The sequence below is a fragment of the Caretta caretta genome, chromosome 4 (assembly GCF_965140235.1).
Source record: "Caretta caretta isolate rCarCar2 chromosome 4, rCarCar1.hap1, whole genome shotgun sequence".
NCBI classification, from domain to species: domain Eukaryota; kingdom Metazoa; phylum Chordata; order Testudines; family Cheloniidae; genus Caretta; species Caretta caretta.
Window position 1 is genome coordinate 34946309 of NC_134209.1, and position 14180 is coordinate 34960488.

The window sequence follows — 14180 nt, forward strand, 5'->3', positions numbered from 1 at the left end:
ATGTTGAGGAAGGTGCTGTCCTTCTCCCTGTGCTACAATTTGGGAAAAGGCCTGCATAATGCTGGACATCATTCACCCTCCCCTTCAATTTATTTCATCCTTTGTCTTTATCTGACCTTCCCATCTCTTCTTACAACTTTTCCCCTCACCATGCACCCATCTCTGTCCTCTCTTTCTCTCATCTCTTCCCTTCCCTCTGTCCCATCTCCCCTCTCTCTGCCTTCTCCTGGTCTCCCTTGCCTTTTTGCTTGTGCATTTCCTATAATGGCATATTTTCTCCATTCCTCTTGGCCATTTTTTTCTTTTTCTGTAGCATCTGGGCACAGGGAAAAACAGAAGAGAACGCCAGAAGAGATGGAGCTGAAATTCCTCTGCTGAGGTGGGAAGTGCAGGTTCATAATATGGGATCCACCAGCATTATGGTGGGCCATGACTATGGTGGGCAAAACATGTGGAATTTGAGCTGTCTGAGGGTAACTCATGAACATGGAGTTCCCAAAAGCGGAGCATGAGAAGGCTTTCTTGCAAGATTGCCAGTATTTTTGCTTCTTACCACAGCCAATAAAAAGCCTTTCTCATAGTATTTCAGGACTGCCGGCGCTAGTTCCAGCCAGGGCCCAGAAATGAAAAGATGCATGAAAAGGAGAAAACAAACAAGATTTAGCTGAACATACCAGGAATGTAAAGAAAGGTTCAGTCCCAGAAATGGGTGAGGGGTCAGGTGGAGGAGGGTCATCTTGTTTTTGTAACTGGTTTGCCCATTCCTGTATATGAATTTCCAAAATCTTGAGGTGGTCTGTTCCCCACCTCTCCCATAAATGATACGTTTTTGCCAGATGAAAAATAAATTAATTCTAATGAGGCTGGGGAGGAAGAAGGGAAATACAACTGCACATGTGATTTTAAAAGGAAATAATTTTCTATTATTATTATGATTAATTCCTCCCAGTATGTCAGACCATCTCAGTTCTTGGTTTTGGAATTCTCTCCCTTGTGGTTAGTCAAAGACTAATTTCAGGGTGTGGTATAAGACTCTTGGCATGTTTAGTTATTAGCTTTCGACATGATAAATAGAATTGTTAACAGTATAAGTTATTTTCTATAAGAGTAATAAAAGATTACTTAGATTCTAAGCTCTGGGGGCAGGGACCATTTTTTTGTCTGTACAGTGCCTAGCATGATGGGCAGGGCTGCGTAGTGCGGGAAGAAAGGGGTTAGTTTGCTCCAAACTCCTGTTTGAGAGGGCCCTCAAAATGAAGGAGGAGGACAAATTTTAGTGATTGGTATTGTGACCTGGCACATGGAGTCAAAATGCCACTCAGTTTTTGGCATACACCCTGCTTCACCAGGCCCAGATCCCACGGTTGCTGTCACTGGCATTGTTGTGGTGAACCCAAGGCAACCCACTAGGCCAAGAGCCTGTAGGTAAAAGAGGGGTTGGGGATCAGGGAGAAGTAGGTCTGGGAACAGTTCTATGGCCCCAAGCAGAGCCCCTGCAATCCGCACAGTGACAGCAGAACCCCACAGGCTGGGGCCCTTTCCTACTAACCATCCCCACCCCTTTTCCTCAATTCTATTATCTCCTAAATAATTTTTTGGAAGGGTGGGGGAGGGGGCTAAGTGTCAGCTTTTGCCTCAGACCCCCCAAAACTTCTGTGCAGCTCTGACACTTGGGTTCTGGCCTCTGGGTGCTACCAGGCTACAAGTGCTAGAAAGGGAACACAGCAGGTAGGAGGCAGAATAGGTTACGATTTGCGGAAAATTCCCATGTTGCTATAAACATTATTTCTTTTTACCCAGTTAACCCCACGTTGTCCATTTTACCATCAACAGTTTGGTTGCTCATCCGATCCAGACTGTAAATTGCTCCACTTCTCTCAAATCTCTTAGCTTTGTCAGCGGCATTTGCAGCCGTTTGGGAACAAGCTGTGGGATGCGGCGGTGTGTTATTGGGCTAGCGATTTTTTACCAGTGCGTGGCAGGGTGGGTAGTCAGTGCTCCAGTGACCCTGCCTGCATCTGAAGAAGTGGTTGGGTTTTTTTTTTTCACCCAGGAAAGCTTATGCCCAAATAAATCGGTTAGTCTTTAAGGTGTCACCGGACTCCTGGTTTTTGTGGATACAGACTAACACGGCCACCCTTCCGATACGGAGCTACAGTAGTTTTCACGGCAGAGAAGTTACTTTCAAAACCCCTCAGCGCGAGAGGCAGATGAGCAGGCTCATGGGTGCAACCATCAAGCACTGACTCTCCCCTCGGGCAGCAGCAGCGCCGCTGGCTGCTGGCAGGGTGGCCGCCGAGTCCCGCTTAGCTATCGGGCTGTGCAATCACTAGTGGGAGCTGGAGAGGGCAAGCGCGGAGAAGGAAAAAAAAACAAAACAAAACAAAACAAATAAAACTGCAGCGCCTGAGAGAACCTGGCGGGGAGAAACACCACCACCACCAGCAGCAGCAGCGGACCCAACTTTGTGGCGTGGAGGCGCAGCGGCGGCAGTGAGCGGCGCCTGCTCTCCGTCCCGGGGCCGGCGGACCCAGCGGCGGGGGCGGCCTGGCAGCCGGTAAGGGAGCTCCCCGCGGGCCGCGTTCTGGGGCCAGCCAGCTCCGGCAGAGGCAGGGGTGGGGGGCGGAAATGCAAAAGCCCCCCCGCAAGAGGGTGGGTGGCTGCGCTCCGGGGCGGGGGCGGGCGCGGGCCGCTTGCTCCCGAGCCGGCTGGGGTTTGCGTGAGGTACCTGTGCCCTGGCAACCGGCCCCGCGCCCCGAGGCGAAGCGGCGCTGGGATGCTGCAGCCGGGACCTGGGTGGAGGCGGAGGCGCCCTGCCGCTCGGGCAAGGCGGCGGCGGCGGCGGCTCCTGGCAGTCGGGGCTGGGGCGGGGAGGGGAGGCAGCGAGCGAGCGAGCGGCTGCAGCAGCGGGACCAGGGGACTGAGACTGGGGGGGGCCCCCGCCCCGCCCTTGGTGATTGCCTGTGTTGGGGCTTTTCAATGTGTGTGTGTGTGTGGTGGGGGGGGGGGGGTCTGACTCTGAACTAAGTTTTCCACCCTAGGCTCCTACTGGCACCCCAGAGAGAAGCGCCCTGTTTCTCCCAGGTGCTGCTGGGCCGCCCCGCTTTCATTGCCCTGGGAGCTGAGGGTGCTCGGTCGCGCTGCAAACCAGACCACTGCTAGCGTGGGCCCCCCGCAAACGGATTTAGGAGCCCACCTGTTGGTACCCAGGGTTGGGAAATGTTGGCGGTTTGGGGGGTGTTTAAGTAGCTGCTAAGTGTGGCTTGCATGTGGAAATGTTGCGGGCAAAAGTGTAAAGGGGTTTCGGTTGATATCTCCGTGTTCCTGAGATCAAATCAGCTGCTAGGTTATTATTTGGTACTTGGCGTCCTCTGCCAAGGGGCTGGGTTGGCAAGGGGTGGAGATAGGTTGTTATGCCGCTTTCCCCTCTCCCCCCGCCACTCTAATCTTTTTATCATATCGCTATTAAGTTGATTGTATTGATAGCTTCATGATTGCACTTAAACCATGCCACAGAATGGACCTTACAGACTGCAGAAATTAATTGCACCTGTGCGTCTTATTCCAGCCCGCCCCCTACCTGTTTTGATCAGAAGAACTTGGTACAGTGTTTTCAATTCGTACTGGAGCATAGTCTATGTTTTCCAACCTGCCTTGAGCTGCCTATCTGACTAAATCAGATCAGTGATAATGATTTTTGGCAGCTCCTAGGGATTTCGCGGGGAGAGCTTCCCCTTTAACACCATAAGCTGAACTGCTCTTGGAGAGACATTATGATTATTAAGGTGGAGAACGAATGACTCACTGTGCACTCAAAGGTGCCTGTGAAGGAACACAGAGAGAAAAGTCTTTAAACTATCCAAAAACACCTAAAAATAAACATATTACAATTGCAAAAACATCTGTAATGTTAGCAAAGAAGCATCAGCTGAAGAGAGGTAATTGTACTCAACAATGCAAAGGGGGCTGTTAAAGGACAGGATATTGGCTAAAAAAAGTTGAAGTTAATTTAGGCAATTTATGTGGAAATACCACTGAAATTGTAAATCAGCAGCTGGATATTAATGGGATTCCTACATCTATACTCACCAAATATATATCCAATTTCCTAATTTTGCAGCTACATTGGTGACATTTTTAATCCTGTTCATTGGTTGGAAAAAGCGGTGGAAGTCTCATCTAGTGACCTTTGGGTAACCATAAGCCAAAGTATAGGTGTAAAGCCTCCTTTAACATTTTTAGTGGTCATATAACTGTGTTCTAACTGTAAAAAGAATATTCAAAGATTTGCAATTGTACATGACAGAGTTCTTCTAATCCCTTTAGAAACATTTGCTGTAGAGATGTTTGCTGAGAATATGGCATTTTGGCTTCAAGTGCTTTAATGTCATTTGGTAAATCATTGTAAAATCATGCAAAACAACTGCCATCTATTCTGTAAGTTTACCATTATTGTAGTGATGCTTTGCATGTAAAGCATATTTAAAATTATACAATACGTTTAATTTACCATGACTTCAAACATAGTTTATAATCATGCAAGTAGGGGGCTCTTTTTTTTTTTTTAGTTTTAAATTTAACTTAATGCAAGAAAATTTGAGACAGCATGTTATTTGTCTAATTTGAGGGGCTGTTTAGTAAGCCACTGGATCCTTTCCTTTTGGTCACATGTTACAGTTTGGTATGATCTCATTACTCCTGTGTCGAAAGCTGTTGGTGCATTTTTAATGACACTGAAATGTGCTTTTAAATCAAAATGTCTGTCAAGATAAAACTTGTTTTATTTTGGAATGGGGAATGCTGTGAATTGATGAAACAAAAGTAATTCTTTCTCTCTCACACTCTCAAGAATGCTTCACTCGTTGTTTATAAATAAGTTTTGCTCCACATAAAATACTGACTTATAGTGCTCAATTTTCTGAAGTTCTGTTTTGAAAACAGCGCTTACCCAACTCATTGCTAGCTGACTGAAGAGCCCGATGAGAGAGTTTCACTTGCTACAGGGAAAAAGTAAACAGTTAAAATGTACATTCAGAACAAATACATATCTGCTATACCCAGCGTTATTTTCTGACAAATAATTATATTGAACAACTTTTAAATATATATTTTTTTCAAAAATTAAAATGACACTAAACTAGAGATGGCTTGTGGAAAACTCAAGGAATGCACAGAGGTGTTATACTTTCAAATTTGACTTAGTGCTGATTACATTATTGTTAATAAAAGGCAAAATTCACGCCATGCAGAGGGCCAGCAAGAGGTCTCTGCAGCACTTGTGTTCCACTTCAGGTCTGGTGCATAGTTCCTCTGCACAGGAGTGAGTTTCACCCAGAGCTTTTTTTTTTAATTGTTAGAATGCAGTATATTCAGTGTTAGATTATGCGGTGAAGTTAAGTTATATGGGTCACCATATTTAAATGCTGTGTTATTAAAAAGACCTTGCAATTATTTTAAAAGAAGGAATACAGAATAATAAATTATGGGGCTTGACCTTCTTCCCATGTCTTCGTAACTCCATTGACTTCAGGTGAGCTACTCCTGATTCTCACCTATGGGAGAGGAGAATCAGGGTTTCCAAGTCTGATTTTTGTAGGTACTTCCACCAAATGCAGACCCCCACTTTGTGTGTAAGACGATTGCTTTGTGTGGAACAGCTATGGACTATGGCTCCATCCTGTAGTGTGTTGAGGCTGTCACCCTGAGCCAGCAAAGCACTGAACAACAGGCTGAACTTCAAGCGTGTGAGTCGTCCAATTGGAGTTAGTGGGTTAAAGTTCAGCATGTGCTTAAGTCCTTTGCTGGGTGAAGGCCAGAATGCTCATTATTTTTCCTGATTGAGCCCTCAGGTCTTGAAATTTTCTTGCAAGAGAAATGTTACTGGGTGGTAACATTAAGTGACAGATTCACCAAGAACAGTTCACAAAGCCAGAGCTTTCTAGCCTGTTTGTTTCTGGATTTGTTTTCTATGCATTATTTCCTAGAAAACACAAAGTACAATATGTAAGTGATTGCATCGATCGGCAGGTGTGTGGAAATGGTGAGAGTTAGAAGAAAGCACTTTTTCAGGTGGGATATGTGAGTTCCTACTAATATGAAAAAAGTAATCTTATTTCTCACATGTTTACAATCTTTTCTATTTCTAACAGAACTAATGACTCAGTACTTCCTAAAATAGATATATATCTCTTAGATTTTAAGCTCTTTGGGGCTGGGATTTTCTTTTTATTGTGTGTCTACACAGTACCTAGTACAATGGGGATGGCATCTCTAACCACTGCTACGATACAAATAGTAATAAAAACCATTTTGCAGTACCTGATTTCAAATTTAATTAATCCTTGGATGCTTCTGAAGACCTCAATTAAACTTCTGAAAGGTATTTTCTCTCAATAATCAGGCAGCTCTAAGGGCAGAATATTGCACTAGTCCACTTGGATAATACACTGCTATAATTATTCCACTTAAGGAGTTAGAAAATTTAGATAGGTTTCAGAGTAGCAGCCGTGTTAGTCTGTATTCGCAAAAAGAAAAGGAGTACTTGTGGCACCTTAGAGACTAACAAATTTATTTGAGCATAAGCTTTCATGAGCTACAGCTCACTTCATCGGATGCATTCAGTGGAAAATACAGTGGGGAGATTTATATACATAGAGAACATGAAACAATGGGTGTTACCATACACACTGGAACCAGAGTGATCACTTAAGGTGAGCTATTACCAGCAGGAGAGCGGGGGGGAGGGACGGACCTTTTGAAGTGATATTATCTGAAATGGGGGGAAATGAAAGAAAGATGTAGTGTTTGTATAATGTTGCTTCCCTCAGTTTAGGGGCAATGCATTTCTCTTAATAGTCAGGATTCAAATACCTGAGGCTAAACACAGGGCCTAACCCTGCAGAGATTTACACAGGTTAGTAACTTTGTACCTGTGAGTAGTTTCCTTGAGCTCAGAGAAACTACTCAACTGAGGAAGGTTACATGACTAAGCATTCACAGGATTTGGGCTATATTTCGTACCTGGCAGCAAATGTAAAAAAACTTGTTTTACCACATGTCCAGGAACATTCCTCCGCCTGTAGCTTTGTGTATCTGCCATGGAGTTATCTTTGGCCACAATATGAACTGCTGATAGAAATGAGTGATTCTGATCTAAATGACAACGCTTCTTAAAACTAGACCCAAAACACATGGAGTCATCATATAGTAGCTCCTTTTTTGTATCGATAAACTACTGTTGTTGCATTGTCTGACATAATATAAATATTTGGCCTTGATGGGCAAAACTCTGAAGGAGGTGACTGGAAAACTCTTCATACAGCTATCAGTTCTAGTCCATTCATATGAAAACTGGTTTCTGTCCTGGTACAAGTTCCAAAGCATGCTTAGCCCTGACAAGAAGCACCTAGTCTTCATTCAAGAATCTGTATCCCAGTGTGGCTTAAAGAAGAGAAATATAACAACAGATAGAGGGTAAGAGTTTCAAAGGCACAAAGGGGAGTTTGGTGCCCAATTCCCGGTGAGCTTTCAAATCTCCCTTATAAATAATACAGCACTTTATATCTAAATATATCTTTATATCTACCATCCCAATTCTTCTGATGCATGTGAGAGAAAGAGACTTGCATACCGTAGCTAATGTAAGGTGGGCTCTAGGTTTTTTAATAAGAAAACACTGTTAAAGTAACCAAAATATTTTTGAAAATATAATAAAACCTTGGTGTATGTTTACTCCTGCTCTTCCATGTGTTCAAATGCTGACCTGCATTTCCTCTCTCTAAAACTTCAGCATTTAATGTAGTTGTCAAGAAATAGTGGCTTCATGTGGAATTGTTAGTTATTCCTTATGATCTGCTCAAGCCACTTTTAATTTTTGTGTAAGTGATCTTTTCTTTTCTGTAAGTAGTTCTAGTATGTAGACTTTTATATTGTTCTGCACATTCTTCTACCACACTGGATTAATCTCACTGATGCTTTTAGCTTGGACTCCAATATTTTCTTCCACTCGTCCAACAATTTATTCCCCCTTTGTAACAGGTAAATAGTAACTCTGTCTTTTGATTCTGCCTTTAGCTCTAAAAATGTGCAAGTGTTTGTGTACTCATCATTAATTTTTCAGTGAATTTGAACCTCCCAAAACATTAATACATAAATAGTCAGATTCAAGATTGTACTGGTTCCTAAAGAGGAACAACAAATAGAATAATATCTTTGTTATTTAGCATGCTGATTTTTGGCTCTTCAGACTATGCAGTGCTGGATGCAGACATATTTTCCACCCCTGCCACTTTTCCCCTGCTTTCCCTTTCTCTTCAGTGTCCCCTTCACTTTTCTTTCCATCTCACTTATCCTCTCCTAACTAAATACCCAATGACATTTGCTAATATCATATTGTTCCCTTTTCTTGTGGGTTCTCCTTTGCCCCACCCCTTTTCTATTTAGATTGTAAGCTCTTTGGAGTAGAAGTGTCTATTACTCTGTGTTAGTAAAGCACCTAGCACAATGGCACCCCATTCTTGGCCAGCCCTTAGGCACTACCATAATAAACGTGATAATTAATAATGAGTACAGATAGATCATCCTGTATCCTGTCTGCATTTCCTCTGCAAGTAAAACTGTAGCTTTTGCTTCTCTAGCAAAGGCTTTAATTCTTACCAGTTGCTTCTGCACTGGTGATGAATGCAGGGTGTCTGATCTCTTTCTTTTGGGCATTATCAGACACGATGTATCTCCTGTCACCCACTGGGCTGTGTGGAGAAATTGCACCATTTCATCCAGCGGAATATCCGAATCCCTTTGCAAAGGAATTATTGATTGTCTTTTTTGTAAGGAAAGGGATAAGGAGGTTGTCAGATTACAGAGCATCATACACACCTAAATTTGGGGTAACATTATCACCTTGCAGATGTCTGTCGTGGGTGTTAAATGTCGAGCTTTTAAATGTGTAGTTCATTATTTTAATTTTTCCAGAGCAGTTTCTCCTTGGTACTTCTCAGCATCTCGGGGGGCTCAGATGACAAGATAAACTACTCAAGATTGTTTCGTGCTTACTGTGATGTTATTACATCTCTTGATGAATAGTGTCAGGTGGCACAATTTTGATCTTATGTGCACAGTGTAAATTGAATTGTAACTCAATTTAAATTAAATGGAGGTACACCCCCAGTTTAAAAATTGAGATCAGAATCAGGCCCACAGGAAATCCCAGCAGGATTGTTTCCTGGGAACTTTTGCTTAGTCTAAACCTTTTTGTTTTGTTTTAAATGAAGATTTTCGCAACTGAGATCATGAAGATGGCCTTCTCCCTTGCTGAGTTTACACCTTGTTATTCTGAAACAGTCATGCAAAGAGAAGTGGAATTCTGTATTCAGTTTACTTGGGATTTTTTACCTCCATTATGAAACAGCTTGAAAGGTTCAAATCCTGTTCTCCTTTCTCACATGATAGTCCCACTCAAGTCAATGACACTTCTCCCATGAGTAAAATGAGCAGGAAATTGTGGCTATAGTCAGGAAAGTGCTGGTAAAAATGACAGCTTGAGGTTCCATATTATTCTTTCTCTAAGACTCCAGATCAAATTTGTTGAGTTTAAAAGTCAAAAGTCTGACAATCAAGAAGTTTTCTTTGCCACTTACATCAGCACTGCTGAAAATATTTGTGCAGCCAGACCTGACTGTAGCTGATAATTTTGTGGTTACCAAGAGGTCCATGGTATTACAGTGAGAAGTAATAGGTACATAGACAGCAGCAGAACACATCCAGTTAACTTCTAACAGCCATGAAATAGTTAAGTGCTAACAGTAGTGAAAACTTGTCTCTGTATTGTATGAGACAGTGACTAGCAGGGAGTCGCTATGATATGCTACATATGAATTAGATGGTATTTTATTTTTATATCTAAGTTACCAGGTTTTGTTTTGTTTAAAGTTGTATCCAAGCATCACTTGGAAATGCCAGCTCAGTTGATGATTTCCCTGCAGAATGGTGACCTTGCAGATGAAAGCTTGAATAGAAAAGGAGTACTTCTTTCCTTTTTGTCATGCCCTCATATATTGAACCAATTTATTTATAATTTTCCTTCCATATCTAGTTCTTGGAGTGCCATATTTTAATATAGGCCCTCTTTTTGAAGCAATGACAACTAAAATATAGGAAAATCATGGTTCTCTTTGATAATCTTCATTTTTGTTTTGATTAATTTTTTCAGTCCTATGCCTGAGTGCTATGTAGTTAGTATTTGACATTTTGTATTTTTGCATCAACCTAGTATCATACAGAGAAAATCATTGTAATAGGTGCCCTGTTTATGGAAAAATGTATAAATAAAACTTAGGTACATTCTCTCTCATGTGTCAAAACAAAATGCACAGTAAGGCAGCTTCTTTAATAATAAATTAACTCTTGTATGGCTTTACAAATTCATAACTCCTTATATGAATTGAACTTTGAACTTCATTGCCCTTAAAGTTATTATTTTAATAAAAATTTAAAATCAGCACGATGTTTTGCTTAAGTGGAAATACAGTATATGGGGACTTGTCAGTGATGAAATAATATTCTAAATTTGCACAACATAAAACCAGAGGATGTGTATTTCAATGAATAAAGTGTTTGGCTCATATTTCAAAGATATTGAGTTAAATCCTTATAAATATTAAAATATATTTTAATTTATTTTTTCTATGAACTGGATTATAAATTCATGTATTCTTGCCACTTTTCTAAAAAAAACAAAAACACAAAATTTTGTAGGTGACCTAGAATATTTCAAATGTAAAAGCCAAGTCAAAAAGGTGAGCCTAATAACATATATATGTAAAAGCAGCCACATTAGAAAAGAGCCCTTTTAGAAGCCCTTTTATTCCCTGAAGCGACCAGCACTTTTGCATGTGCACAGCTTCATGTATGTATATATTTGCAGGATTAGGGCTTTAATTGGGATTAATTTAATTTCCCCCTTTCCAGATTAAGAGACTCCAGATCAATTAAAGATCACAAGGAGAGAGGACTAACTGGTCCCAACTGTTGTAATTAATTTGCCTACTGTAAATAGCTGTTTTGATGGATATCCCATTTTCAATATGCCAGTAACTTCCTTTGTCTGCTTTACCTTCTATTACTCTTGCACAAATGTGGCAGAGGATTGGGCCTAAATTGTTCAAATGCTGCAGATGGAAATGTTTGAAAAACTATATAGGAGACGCTATCAGTGGTCAAGAGGGTTGTTAATCACTTGATGGACAGCCCATTTGATCAATGGAATAGGCAGATTGTACTGTTAAAAATTGCTGCTGATGAATATTATATATATATATATATATATATATAGGTAGAGTAATTTTGTTTCAATTGTAGAGGATTTTGCAGAATAAAAGTATCCATTTAAATGTTTTGCTTTATGTGGCAGTTCTTAAGCTTAACTATAAAGTTAAGTTCTTTTCTTGTAAAGGTTTAAGACCCCAGTTTACAAACAGAATTTGGGCTAAATTGTGCTTCCCTTTACCCACGTTAGAAGCCCAGTTCTGTAGTTAGTATGAGAAAGGTAGACAAAGAAAGACATGCCTGTTGGTAGTTACATAACTTTTAAAGCACACAAATAAAATGATTTGTAATCAGATATTTAAAAATCAATTCTTCCTTTATGTGCCTGCAAAGGTTTGCATTCAAGACTCCTCTTTTCCCCACCAAGAGAGGATCTCTCTTCCTCACGCACAGGCATGCGCATCCATCTTTTCCAGACAGAGAGTATAAACATTTTTATAAGCTACATCTTCCCTAGCTAAATCGGTTCAAAGCGTATGGTGCTCATAGACTGTGTGTGTATGCACACGAGAAAGATTTGGACAGGACAAACATAATTAATCTTGCTTCTATGCAAGATGTATTTTGAAGGCAGGATATTATAATTGAGATTAGGTTAATTATCTGTATTGGTTACCAAGGTTGAATGTATAAGATTTTCCAAAAAAGACATTTATCTTCTATTATAACTGTCTTTTGTGCAGGCATTTGCAGCCTGGAGGAATCTCATTAAGCACATACAAACCCCACTTGATTCGCTTTGTCTAGGGGCAGGCCTTTAGGGGCCAATTCTGAATGGGGGCTCCCTGCACAGCCCTTAAGCACGTGTGCCGTCTCAATCACTTCAGTGGGTTGACACAAGATTGGGATCTAAAGATTTGAGATACACCTTTTCTAAAGCATTTTGAGATCCTTGGGTGAAGAGTGATGCCTAAATCCAATGAATTGTTATGCATAGTGTGCACATTGACAGTTATTCTGTATAGCAGCATTTCTCCAACTGGGCTCCGCGGACCCTGGGGGCCCCAGTGGGTACTTCAGGGGTCTGTGAGCCTCGCTGATGAACTCCTCCCCCTCTCTCTATCTCCCGGAGGCTACTAAAGCCAAACTGGGAGATTTTAGGCGCTAAAAGTCCAGCGGCACAGCGGGGCTAAGGCAGCTCCCTGTCTGTCCTAGCTCCGCACCACTCCTGGAAGCAACCAGCATGTCCCTGTGGCACCCCCAGGGGGAGGGGTGCCGCCGACTCTGCAACTGTGGGGAATTGTGGGGGCAGTGCCCGCAGACAGGGGCGTGTGTGGAGACCCTCTGACCCCCTGCCTAGGAGCCACTACCAGAGAGATGTGCCGGTCACTTTCGGGAGCTGCCCAAAGTAAGCGCCACCCAGCCAGAGCCTGCACCCCTCATCCTTTCCCACACCTCAACCCCCTGCCTCAGCCCAGAGCCTGCACCCCCTCCTGCACCCAAACTCCCTCCCACAGCCCACACTCCTACCCCAGCCCAAAGTCTGCACCCAAACTCCCTCCCAGAGCCCACACCCCTTCCAACACCCCAAACCCCTGTCTCAGCTTAGTGAGAGGGTGGGGAAGGGGGGGGGATGGAGTGAGCGGGGGCCTGAAAGAGGTGTGTGGGGGGGTGGGGCCTTGGGGGAAGGGGTGGAGTGGGGGCAGGGCCTGGGGCTGAGCAGGGAGGCTTGGGGGTCCCCGAAAGATTTTTTTGTTTTGTTACATAACTGCATTCAAAAATAAAACCATGTAAAACGGTAGTGCCTACAAGTCCACTCAGTCTGACTTCTTGTTCAGCCAATCGCTAAGACAAACAAGTTTGTTTATATTTACGGAAGATAATGCTGCCTGCTTCTTATTTACAAGGTCACCTGAAAGTGAGAACAGGCGTTTGCATGGCACTTTTGTAGCCGGTATTGCAAGGTATTTATGTAAGATTCATATGCCCCTTCATGCTTCGGCCACCATTCCAGAGGACATGCTTTCATGCTGATAAGGCTCGTTTAAAAAAAAGTGTTAATTAAATTTCTGACTGAACTCCTTGGGGGAGAATTGTACGTCTCCTGCTCTGTTTTACTTGCATTCTGGCATATATTTCATGTTATAGCATGATGACCTAGCACATGTTTGTTTTAAGAACACTTTCACTGCAAATTTGACAAAACGCAAAGAAGGTATCAATGTGAGATTTCTAAAGATAGCGATAGCACTCGACCCAAGGTTTAAGAATCTGACGTGCCTTCCAAAATCTGAGAGGAACAAGGTGTTGAGCGTGCTTTCAGAAGTCTTAAAAGAACAACACTCTGATACAGAAACTAAAAAACCTGAACCACCAAAAAAGAAAATCAACCTTCTGCTGGTGGCATCTGACTCAGATGATGAAAGTGAACATGCATTGGTCCGCACTGCCTTGGATCGTTATCGAGCAGAACCCATCATCAGCATGGACGCATGTCTTCTGGAATGGTGGTTGAAGCATGAAGGGACATGTGAATCTTTAGCGCATCTGTCATGTAAATATCTTTTGATGTCGGCCACAACATTGCCATGTGAATGCCTGTTCTCGCTTTCAGGTGACATTGTAAACAAGAAGTGGGCAGCATTATCTCCTGCAAATGTAAATAAACTTGTTTTTCTTAGCGATTGGCTGAACAAGAAGTAGGACAGAGTGGACTTGTAGGCTCTACAGTTTTACATTGCAGTCAAAAACAAATCAGGGTTTTTTTGTACACAATTCTACATTTGTAAGTTCAACTTTCATGGTAAAGGATTGCATTATAGTACTTGTGTAAGGTGAATTAAAATACTATTTCTTTTGTTTTTACAGTGCAAATATTTGTAATAAATATAAAGTGAGCACTGTACACTTTGTATTCT

At 42.2% G+C, this 14180-nt stretch overlaps 1 protein-coding gene across 2 annotated transcripts in view; it reads left to right on the top strand.

The window, feature by feature from the left end:
• Window positions 1-2005: 2005 nt before the first annotated feature.
• Window positions 2006-14180, top strand: part of BMPR1B (bone morphogenetic protein receptor type 1B) — a 353771-nt gene continuing 341596 nt past the window's right edge. For both annotated transcript variants that reach the window (XM_048846945.2, XM_048846946.2), the window contains exon 1: window positions 2006-2557. The gene's annotated coding sequence lies outside the window, so the exon portion shown is untranslated. The remainder of the gene's footprint in view (window positions 2558-14180) is intronic.